Source organism: Salvelinus namaycush, chromosome 12 (genome assembly GCF_016432855.1).
Source record: "Salvelinus namaycush isolate Seneca chromosome 12, SaNama_1.0, whole genome shotgun sequence".
NCBI classification, from domain to species: Eukaryota; Metazoa; Chordata; class Actinopteri; order Salmoniformes; family Salmonidae; genus Salvelinus; species Salvelinus namaycush.
Genome location: NC_052318.1, coordinates 24323843 through 24335095, shown reverse-complemented (window position 1 = coordinate 24335095; position 11253 = coordinate 24323843). Strand labels below are relative to the sequence as shown.

General features: G+C 44.4%; 1 pseudogene; it reads left to right on the top strand.

The window, feature by feature from the left end:
* Window positions 1-336: 336 nt before the first annotated feature.
* LOC120057024 overlaps window positions 337-11253 on the top strand; it is a 30594-nt pseudogene continuing 19677 nt past the window's right edge.

The window sequence follows — 11253 nt, the reverse complement described above, 5'->3', positions numbered from 1 at the left end:
AAAGGTACTATATTTATTGACTATTATATGAATCCTATAAATTATAATTGGCAATTTGGGTGCAATCAATGGGATTCATTTCTCAGTGCTTTTTGAGGTGGAACGACACCGTAGCAAAAATGAACACGACGCAGACAACTCTTTTGGTTCTTTAAAAACCTGCTGTAAGTAAAATATTGTGTGCTACAGCTTGGAAAATAAATAAATAAATGTGACTCTGGATGACAAGTATTTAGCTCAATGTCCCAGTTGGTCTCAAACAACCCAAACATGATGTAATCTTTCCTTGCCAGCAGCCAGCCAGCTCAGCTGAGTTTCCTCCATACAGGCAGCGAGATGAGTCGGCGGACAGCGCGCCGCTGGATCCACGTGGACCAGTCGGAGCTGCTCTGCAACAAGGGCTGTGGTTACTATGGCAACGCGGCCTGTGCTCCAAGTGCTGGCGGGAACAGTACCAGCGAGCCCGACAGAAGCAGATCCAGGAAGACTGGGCCCTGGCTGAGAAGTTAGTAGGCCCACCTGTGAAAGGTTATAATCAATTGCAATGTGTCGTCAGTGCTGTGGTGCATTCCTTTTCGCCAAGGTTCAGGCTGAAACGTAATGCCCTTCCTCAGTGGCATGGTAGAACCTTTTTTACACCACAGTTTCATGTGGGATGCCTCACTATGTTAGGGAATGCCAACTTTCAGACCCAGGTCACTGGCCAGCAGATTCAAGCTGGTTTGTCTTATCCACGTCCTATTCTAGCTTGAGACATTTAGTAGAGGATTCATACATGATAATCAAGAGTTGGGGCATTAATGAAATGTCGATTTTACTAGCTTTGTCCAACACTTACCTTCCCTCGATACATTGTAATTAAAACAGGACACCAGCGGTTTGTTGAATAATAGCCTCAAGTAAAACAGTCTAATCACCAGTTGTTCCCCCTGGTTTACCTCTGGCTGCAGAAGGAGGAGGAGGATGCCTATGCCAGTATCCAAGGGGCCCAGTCTCAGCCACAGGCCTCTCTTGCCCCCTTCTCCAAGTTCGAGGAAAGGAAGACCAACGAGAAGACGCGCAATGTGACCACCGTGAAGAAGTTCTTCAGTCCCTCGTCACGGACCGCCCCCAAGAAAGGTGACTGACTGACTCTGAAAACTCATAAAGACCGCTCTGCATTCCCTCTTATACGTTAAAGCCTGAGTTATCTCAATGGCATTTCTCCAGTGCAGTTTTTGACACACACTTTCCACCCCGGTGTATCAGCCTAGTACTTGTCTCATTAGCTCACTTCCTTGGCAGTGATCCCCGGAGGCTCTAAAGCAGGGCATGACCAGCTCACAGGGTGATTGATCTACAAGGTATTCTGTTCCCTCCAAGCCCATTACAGCCTATTATACCTAGGTGTATTTAGTGGCACCCTAACTGTAAGGTAAGCTCCTATACAATGGCCCCAAGGGCATTGAGAACAATGTGCAAACTTCAAAGTCCCTTGGGGACAAATATCTTTGCGGACTTAGATCGTTTTTCTCTAGAAAAAAAAATAGGTACCCCCTCTCTCTTTGCGTAATCTCACTGTGGGGATCATGGTTGACCGTCATTGAAGCTTCATTCGTCCATATTGTGACTTTGTCTCATCACTCATTTCACTTTTGCTTTGGAGTCACAGCTGCTGCGCACCAATCTCTAGTGTTATGTTGTGCTATCAACTGTTTTCCATGTCTGTTCCCTTTGATACCCCCTCTCATGATAATGCAATTGTTTCCCAAACCAAACAACCCCCCTCCTATCTCTCTCTGAACCACTCATTCTGCACTTATCTGTCAATGCCATTGTTTGTTGATCAATGAAGTCATTCATTTGTTGTCCAATATTCTCCCTACCCACACCCATTCCACCATCTCCCACATCTCTCAAATCTACCCATTCTCTCTTGTATGCCCCCCATTTCCTGTGGCCCCAATTGGCCCTGCCATCTCATTCTCAGCCCCCAGTGAGGGAGAGAAGGTGACAGGCCTCAGAGACTGGAGAGGAATGTTTACTCCTCCTTGGGAAATGGGCTCCCCCACAGAAGGTACAGTAATTGCATCTATCATTGGAGATTAGATTTGCAGTGGGTAGTGCCCCCATTTTAATCCCTGTAGTTTTAAAACCAACTAGGAACTCATTAGGGCTTTACTAGTGTAGTTGACTTAATGTTACCCTCCATCATGGTGGCATTAAGATGTACCAGTAGTCTCACCATAGTGGCACCCGCTCAGTCTAATTGGCTGACAGACCTGTCCACCAAATTGACTTCCCTGCTCTGGTTGATTTCTGAATTTGTTAGATGTGAATTGTGTGTGTGTTTAACAAAAGTCCCTTTTTCATGTTGCTCATAATGTTCATTATCTCACTGTGTCCTCCTCTTGCGTATGGTCATTATACTGGCAACACTGGTGGCCAGACTCAGAGGTGGGTGTCTGTCATTCTCTCTCTAGTTGTAGAAACACTTCTACAGAATAGAGGGAACTGTCCCTTTATAGTCCACTGAAACTCCCAACAATGTGTTCTTGCAATCACCAGCAAAAGTGGGTGTAAAGCATCTGGTTATTTGTACTTGTGACGGAATTCTATTGATTGCATATTTGGGTCTGACATCGCCTCAGCTCTTATGTGAAGATGCACAGGTTAGACCTGTCAGTGTTTTGGTTTTCAACCCTTCTGACCTGTTTACCTTCTTTACTTGAGGCTGTCAGTTCAGGGCTCCAGACCAAAACAAATCCTGGGTGGCACTTGTGCCACAAACTTTTTTTTGTGGCACCCCCATAAAAACATTCTGCAGCGTCACACAATAGAATACATTTGAGTCTTATGAAGTCATTCTAAAGTCAATCACCATGCTTTATTAAGAAGTGTAATAGACTACTGAGAGTATTGTGATATTATGCAACCTAATCCAGTGACTGTCATGAATTTTGGGTTGACAATTATAATATTTTAGTAATTTTAGTCAATTTTCTATATTTTTTTGTTCAATAGATCGAAAAAATGTATCTTCTTTCTGTTTGCTAATATTATATATAGGCCTAATTCAACTAGTGCTAATTCACCACCTGAAGAAGTGGAAACTCAAAACACTAGATTTAAAAATAAATGAACTCAGCAAAAAAAGAAACGTCCTCTCACTGTCAACTGCGTTTATTTTCATCAAACTTAACATGTGTAAATATTTGTATGAACATGACAAGATTCAACAGACAAACTGAACAAGTTCCACAGACATGTGACTAACAGAAATGGAATAATGTGTCCCTGAACAAAGGGGGGATCAAAAGTAACAGTCAGTATCTGGTGTGGCCACCAGCTGCATTAAGTACTGCAGTGCATCTCCTCATGGACTGCACCAGATTTGCCAGTTCTTGCTGTGAGATGTTACCCCACTCTTCTACCAAGGCACCTGCAAGTTCCCGGACATTTCTGGGGGGAATGGCCCTAGCCCTCACCCTCTAATCCAACAGGTCCCAGACGTACTCAATGGGATTGAGATCTGGGCTCTTCGCTGGCCATGGCAGAATACTGACGTTCCTGTATTGCAGGAAATCACGCACAGAACGAGCAGTATGACTGGTGGCATTGTCATGCTGGAGGATCATGTCAGGATGAGCCTGCAAGAAGGGTACCACATGAGGGAGGAGGATGTTTTCCCTGTAACGCACATTGTAACGCCTGCAATGACAACAAGCTCAGTCCGATGATGCTGTGACACACCGCCCCAGACCATGACGGACCCTCCACCTCCAAATTGATCCAGCTCCAGAGTACAGGCCTCTGTGTAACTGTCAATCCTTCAACAATAAACGCGAATCCGGCCATCACCCCTGGTGAGACAAAACCGCGACTCGTCAGTGAAGAGCACTTTTTGCCAGTTCTGTCTGGTCCAGCGACGGTGGGTTTGTGCCCATAGGTGACGTTGTTGCCGGTGATGTCTGGTGAGGACCTGCCTTACAACAGGCCTACAAGCCCTCAGTCCAGCCTCTCTCAGCCTATTGCGGACAGTCTCTGAGCACTGATGGAGGGATTGTGCGTTCCTGGTGTAACTCGGGCAGTTGTTGTTGCCATCCTGTACCTGTCCCGCAGGTGTGATGTTCGGATGTACCGATCCTGTGCAGGTGTTACACGTGGTCTGCCACTGCGAGGACGATCAGCTGTCCGTCCTGTCTCCCTGTAGCGCTGTCTTAGGCCTCTCACAGTACGGACATTGCAATTTATTGCCCTGGCCACATCTGCAGTCCTCATGCCTCCTTGCAGCATGCCTAAGGCACGTTCACACAGATGAGCAGGGACCCTGGGCATCTTTCTTTTGGTGTTTTTCAGAGTCAGTAGAAAGGCCTCTTTAATGTCCTAAGTTTTCATAACTGTGACCTTAATTGCCTACCGTCTGTAAGCTGTTAGTGTCGACTGTTCCACCGGTGCATGATCAAATGTATGTATAAAGACCTTCTTACATCAGCTGATATCTCAAAGTGCTGTACAGAAACCCAGTCTAAAACACCAAACAGCAAGCAATGCAGGTGTAGAAGCCCGGTGACTAGGGAAAAACTCCCTAGAAAGGCCAGAACCTAGGAAGAAACCTAGAGAGGAACCAGGCTATGATGGGTGGCCAGTCCTCTTCTGGCTGTGCCGGGTGGAGATTGTAACAGAACATGGCCAAGATGTTCATAGATGACCAGCATGGTCAAATAATAATAATCACAGTAGTTGTCGAGGGTGCAGCACCTCAGGAGTAAATGTCAGTTGACTTTTCATAGCCGATCACTCAGATTATCTCTACTGCTCCTGCTGTGTCTAGAGAGTTGAAAACAGCAGGTCTGGGACAGGTAGCACGTCTGGTGAACAGGTCAGGGTTCCATAGCCGCAGGCAGAACAGTTGAAACTGGAGCAGCAGCACGGCCAGGTGGACTGGGGACAGCAAGGAGTCATCAGGCCAGGTAGTCCTGAGGCATGGTCCTAGGGCTCAGGTCCTCCGAGAGAGAAAGAAAGAATTAGAGAGCATAATTAAATTCACACAGGTCACCGGATAAGACAGGAGAAATACTCCAGATACGTATAACAGACTGACCCTAGCCCCCCGACACATAAACTACTGCAGCATAAATACTGGAGGCTGAGACAGGAGAGGTCGGGAGACACTGTGGCCCCGTCCGACGATACCTCCGGACAGGGCCAAACGGCCAGGATATAATCCCACCCACTTTGCCAAAGCACAGCCCCCACACCACTAGAGGGATATCTTCAACCACCAATTTACCATCCTGAGACAAGGCCGAGTATAGCCCACAAAGATCTCCGCCACGGCACAACCCAAGGGGGGCCGCCAACCCAGACAGGAAGATCACGTCAGTTGACTCAACCCACTCAAGTGACGCACCCCTCCTAGGGACGGCATGGAAGAGCACCAATAAGCCAGTGACTCAGCCTCTGTAATAGGGTTAGAGGCAGAGAATCCCAGTGGAGAGAGAGGAACCGGCCAGGCAGAGACAGCAAGGGCGGTTCGTTGCGCCAGTGCCTTTCCGTTCACCTTCACACTCCTGGGCCAGACTACACTCATGTTCATTAATCAAGCATGGGAAACAGTGTTTAAACCCTTTTACAATGAAGATCTGTGAAGTTATTTTGATTTTTAATTATCTTTGAAAGACAGGGTCCTGAAAAGGGACTTATTTTTTTTGCTGCGTTTATAACACCAACAGCTAGTAGCCATGTACACTGAACAAAAATATAAATGCAACATGTAAAGTGTTGGTCCCATGTTTCATGAGCTGAAATAAGAGTCCAGCAATGTTCCATACGCACAAAAAGCTTATTTCTCTCATTTTGTGCACTAATTTGCTTACATCCCTGTTGGTGAGCCTTTCTCCTTTGCCAAGATAATCCATCCACCTGACAGGTGTGGCATATCAAGAAGCTGATTAAATAACATGATCATTACACAGGTGCACCTTGTGCTGGCAACAATAAAAGGCCACTCTAAAATGTGCAGTTTTGTCACAAAAAAAAACAATGCCACAGATGTCTTAAGTTGAGGGAGTGTGCAATTGGCATGCTGACTGCAGGAATGTCCACCAGAGCTGTTGCCAGAGACTTGAATGTTAATTTCTCTATCATAAGCCACCTCCAATGTCGTTTTAGAGAATTCGGCAGTACGTCCAACCGGCCTCACAACCGCAGACCACATATATTGCTTTGTGTGGGCGAGCGGTTTGCTGATGTCAACATTGTGAACATAGTGCCCCCATGGTGGCGGTGGGATTATGGTATTGGCAGGCATAAACTACGGACCACGAACACAATTGCAATTTATCTATGGCAATTCGAATGCACAAAAATACCATGACGAGATCCCGAGGTGTATTTATTTTTTTATTAAGGTATTGTATCTGTGACCAACAGATGCATATCTGTATTTCCAGTCATATGAAATCCATAGATTAGGGGCTAATGAATTTATTTCAATTGACTGATTTTCTCCTATAAGTGAGTTAAATCAATGAAATTGTTGCATTCATATTTTTGTTCAGTATATTAATCTAACAATTAAACGTAATGTCCTAAAAAATGCAATGACGCCCAGTGCAGTCGCGAGGCCGACACGCAATTTCGCACACGCTAAGTAATTCAAAGCCATATCCGATATCTTGATTGTGCTTTTGAGCTCAATAATGATAATTGAGAAATAAAAGATATATACTTACAGAAAGCTGAGACCCTCCTCTCTTTAAATATGGACAACTAGTTGCTTCCAAAGTTTTTAATTTTTTTTTATTCACCCTTCAATTGCATTTTTAAATGTTATACAATCACGAGGGGGAGAGCGATTGTGAGAGGCTCATTACAGCAGCCGGCCCCAGCGAAACAGGCAGGCACAGCGGCAGGTGAGACACTTCTATTAAAGGAATCATAAGGATAACGCACTTTACAAATTCATGGTTTTATCCGCCCAAAAAATAGGACGTTTTAATTGAACCAGGTATAATGTGCAGCTCGCACTAGTGAGACAAATTTAAAAAGTTAACTGGGACAGCCAAATAAAAGTGTCGCAAAATGTGACTAAATGGTCGCAGTCTGGAGCCCTGCAGTTAGCGAGAGCAACCATGACGAGAAAGGCATGGGGTAACATTAATTAAGAAAACAACACAAGTCATGGTGTCTTCCCCTCAGAGAACCAGGAGGGCAAGACCACCAGCCCCTCCATCAGCCGCCAGTCCAGCATCGAGACAGACCGCGTCTCCAGAGACTTTGTGGGAGTTCTGAAGACCCTGCAGAAGCCAGGCCGAGAAGTCCACAAGCAGAGCAGTGCCTTCATCGAGATCATGGCCAACAAAAAGGTCCGTTGAACAAGCGTTCAATAGTTTTCAATGATTTTCCATGCACAGGGTAAAAAATACAGTACCAGTCAAAAGTTTGGACACACCTAATCATTTAAGGGTTTTTCTTTATTTTTACTATTTTCTACACTGTAGAATAATAGTGAAGACATCAAAACTATGAAATAACACATGGAATCATGTGCTGAGCGCTTGTTGACTGCTTTTCCTTCATTCTGCGGTCCAACTCATCCAAAACCATCTCAATTGGGATGAGGTCGGGTGATTGTGGAGGCCAGGTCTTCTGATGCAACACTCCATCACTCTCCTTCTTGGTCAAAATACCCTTACACAGCCTGGAGGTGTGTTGGGTCATTGTCCTGTTGAAAAACTAAGCGCAAACCAGATGGGATGGCATATTGCTGTGGTAGCCATGATGGTTAAGTGTGCCTCTAAATAAATCAGACGGTGTCAGCAGTAAAGCACTCCCACACCATCACACCTCCTCCATGCTTCACGGTGGGAAGCACACATGCAGAGATCATCCATTCACCTACTCTGCGTCTCACAAAGACACGGCAGTTGGAACCAAAAATCTCAAATTTGGACTCATCAGACCAAAGGACAGATTTCCACCGGCCTAATATCCATTGCTCGTGTTTCTTGGCCCAAGTAAGTCTCTTCTTATTATTGGTGTCCTTTTACTAGTGATTTTTTTATAATTTTTTTATTCAGCAATTTGACCATAAAGGCCTGATTTCACGCAGTCTCCTCTGAACAGTTGCTGTTGAGATGGGTCTGTTACTTGAACTCTGAAGCATTTATTTGGGCTGCAATTTCTGAGGCTGGTAACTCTAATGAACTTATCCTCTGCATCAGAGCTAATTCTGGGTCTTCCTTACCTGTGGTGGTCCTCATGAGAGCCAGTTTCATCATAGTGTTTGATGGTTTTTGCAACTGCACTTGAAGAAACATTCAAAGTTCTTGACATTTTCCAGATTGACTGACCTTCATGTCTTAAAGTAATGATGGACTGTCATTTCTCTTTGCTTATTTGAGCTGTTCTTGCCATAATATGGACTTGGGCCTTAGCCCTATTTGGTATCTTCTGTATACCACCCTACCTTGTCACAACACAACAGATTGGCTCAAACTCATTAAAGAAGGAAATTCCACAAATGAACTTTTTAACAAGGGACACCTGTCAATTGAAATTCATTCCAGGTGACTACCTCATGAAGCTGGTTGAGAGAATGCCAAGAGTGTGCAAAGCTGTCATCAAGGCAAAGGGTGGCTACTTTGAAGAATCTCAAATATAGAACATTATTTTGGTTACTACATGATTCCATATGTGTTATTTCATAGTTTTGCTGTCTTCACTTTTATTCTACAATGTAGAAAAATGGTAAAAAAGTGGAATGGGTAGGTGTGTCAACTTTTGACTGGTACTGTATAATCTGAAAGGAGAGAAATACCTGCACAATTTGTGCTTGTGTGTAACATTTATGTTGCAACTTTTTGACCAAAAGATCTTCGTCCAGCTGAAACTTAATAAACTGAATGGGAGCATATGCAGCAGTGTGTAGATATTTCTGTTCTTTCAACAAAGGTCAGCCTTTGAATGGGTAGGTGTGTCAACTTTTGACTGGTACTGTATAATCTGAAAGGAGAGAAATACCTGCACAATTTGTGCTTGTGTGTAACATTTATGTTGCAACTTTTTGACCAAAAGATCTTCGTCCAGCTGAAACTTAATAAACTGAATGGGAGCATATGCAGCAGTGTGTAGATATTTCTGTTCTTTCAACAAAGGTCAGCCTTGAAAAACTAAGCTGAAAGAATAGCTTTTATGTGTATGTTTTGTAATGGAATATTGCTGTTTTATATGGCAAAACACTCCAAGGCTCTCTCTTGTTTGGAAACGTTTGCTTTTATTGGATAGATCAGTAGGTCTGTTGTACTTGGCTTTACAGAACCGTGTCAGTTTAAAGCCGTTTTGTCTATGGTATATCTGTTGTAGAAAAGGAATGCAATTATATAAACAGACAAACAGAGCTGTTATGTTAACAGATCACATTTGATCTGGAACATGCAATTTTGGTATGTAGTTCCTCTCCTGTTGACCAGACATTGACATTCAATGACAAATACCTGGGATGAACTCTGATCTCTCAGGACTTAGGTGCTGATGAGCTGTCTGAGTGTGTCCAAGACTTCTACCAGAACATGTCTGACCGCCTCATGACCAATTTTAAAGGTGGGTTCAAACACGACTCAATCTGCCATAAAGGAATCAGTGTACGTAACAAAATGCACCACAAAAATATAAATACGGGGCTTCCGGTGACCCAACTTAGGAAATGGCTGCCTAGTTTTTCGTACTGCACATCGGTTGGGAATTTCCCCCCCAAATTCAAGTATTTACTCTGAGCATTATAATAACTTACGCAAAATGGAAAAGGGGAAAACAGGAAAAGGTCGTGGAGCTACAACAACAGCCCGTAACAAGACAGCAGAAGATATAATCGTCGAAGAACCCGAAATGGCTAATGCTAGCGCAAATAAGATAGCAGCAGCAAAATAACCCTCATTTCGTGAGGTGATGAAGGAGGAATTGCGCGAGGCGCTCACAGGCTTACGAGAGGAACTTCGAGAAGATGTAAGAAAAGAACTAAATGAGTTCAAGAAGGACATTAACCAGAAACTGGAAGAAAACAAATTAGAACTTCACAGCATATCTACAAGAATGGGGGACGCAGAACAGCGCATTGGGGAAACGGACACATGGAACTTCGCAGTCAAGGAAATACTTGAACAGTCACTGAAAAGCCAACATGCACTACAGGCAAAAGTGACAGAACTCGAAGGTTTCTCACGTCGAAACAACATTAGACTTTATAACGTAGTAGAGGGCGCAGAAAAAGACTCTATGCCCAACTTCGTGGAGGGTCTATTCAAGGACATACTTGACGACGACACTGACCTGGGAATCGAGAGAGCACACCGAGCTCTGGCCTCAAAACCCCCCAGCGGCGCCCCACCAAGATCCATAGTAATACGGTTCCTAAAATTCTCAGTCAAAGAGAAAGTTTTACATGCTACCTGGAAAAAACCTGTTAACTTCCAAGGCCAACGAGTGTTCTTTGATCATGACTACGCGGGAGAGATACTGAAAAGGAAAGAATACACCCCCATTAAGAAAGCACTTAAAGAGAAGGGTATTCGCTTCCAAACACCATACCCGGCAAAAATGCGGGTATTTCTGAAAAATGGCCCGGTTACATACGAGCATGCAGACGAGGCGGCTGAGGACCTGAAGTCAAGGGGCTTCCCAGTGGAGTATACCGCCAGGAGAAAGGCGACATCACCAGCGGAAAGACTCGAGCAGGCTCTCCCATGGATCGTTGTCAACAAGCAAGGTCATGGAGAAAGAGGGAAACCATCTCGGCGAGAGGACGTTCACATCCGAGAGAGACTCAGGCATTTCCAACGGGAAGATGAAAGACACTGAATCGGATTTAACAGAATTAATAGTTACCGCAGCTGTTAAAACTTTGGGTTGTTACGGTTGACATTGCAATAGATAAAATATCTCCCCTATTTTCCCCCAATGCTGAACAAGGGTGAGTACCCAAAAGCATGTGTTCTTTATTAACACATTAAGTAGCGTCACGTTAATAACATATATATTAGCTAAGGATTAATGACACATTGACAACGGGGCGACAGAAGGGCATATCAAGGGGAGGATTCATGATATGCACGCATGACCGATATAGTTTTCACTTGTAATTAACCGATGTGTATAAGCGACGAAATAGGCGCCCTTATTATTTTCGCTTCCACCAGGTCTTGTTTGTGACTACGTCACGCATTTTCATATCTGAGCGAGGGGCCCATCCTGCGGACAGGCTCATCCCCTCAA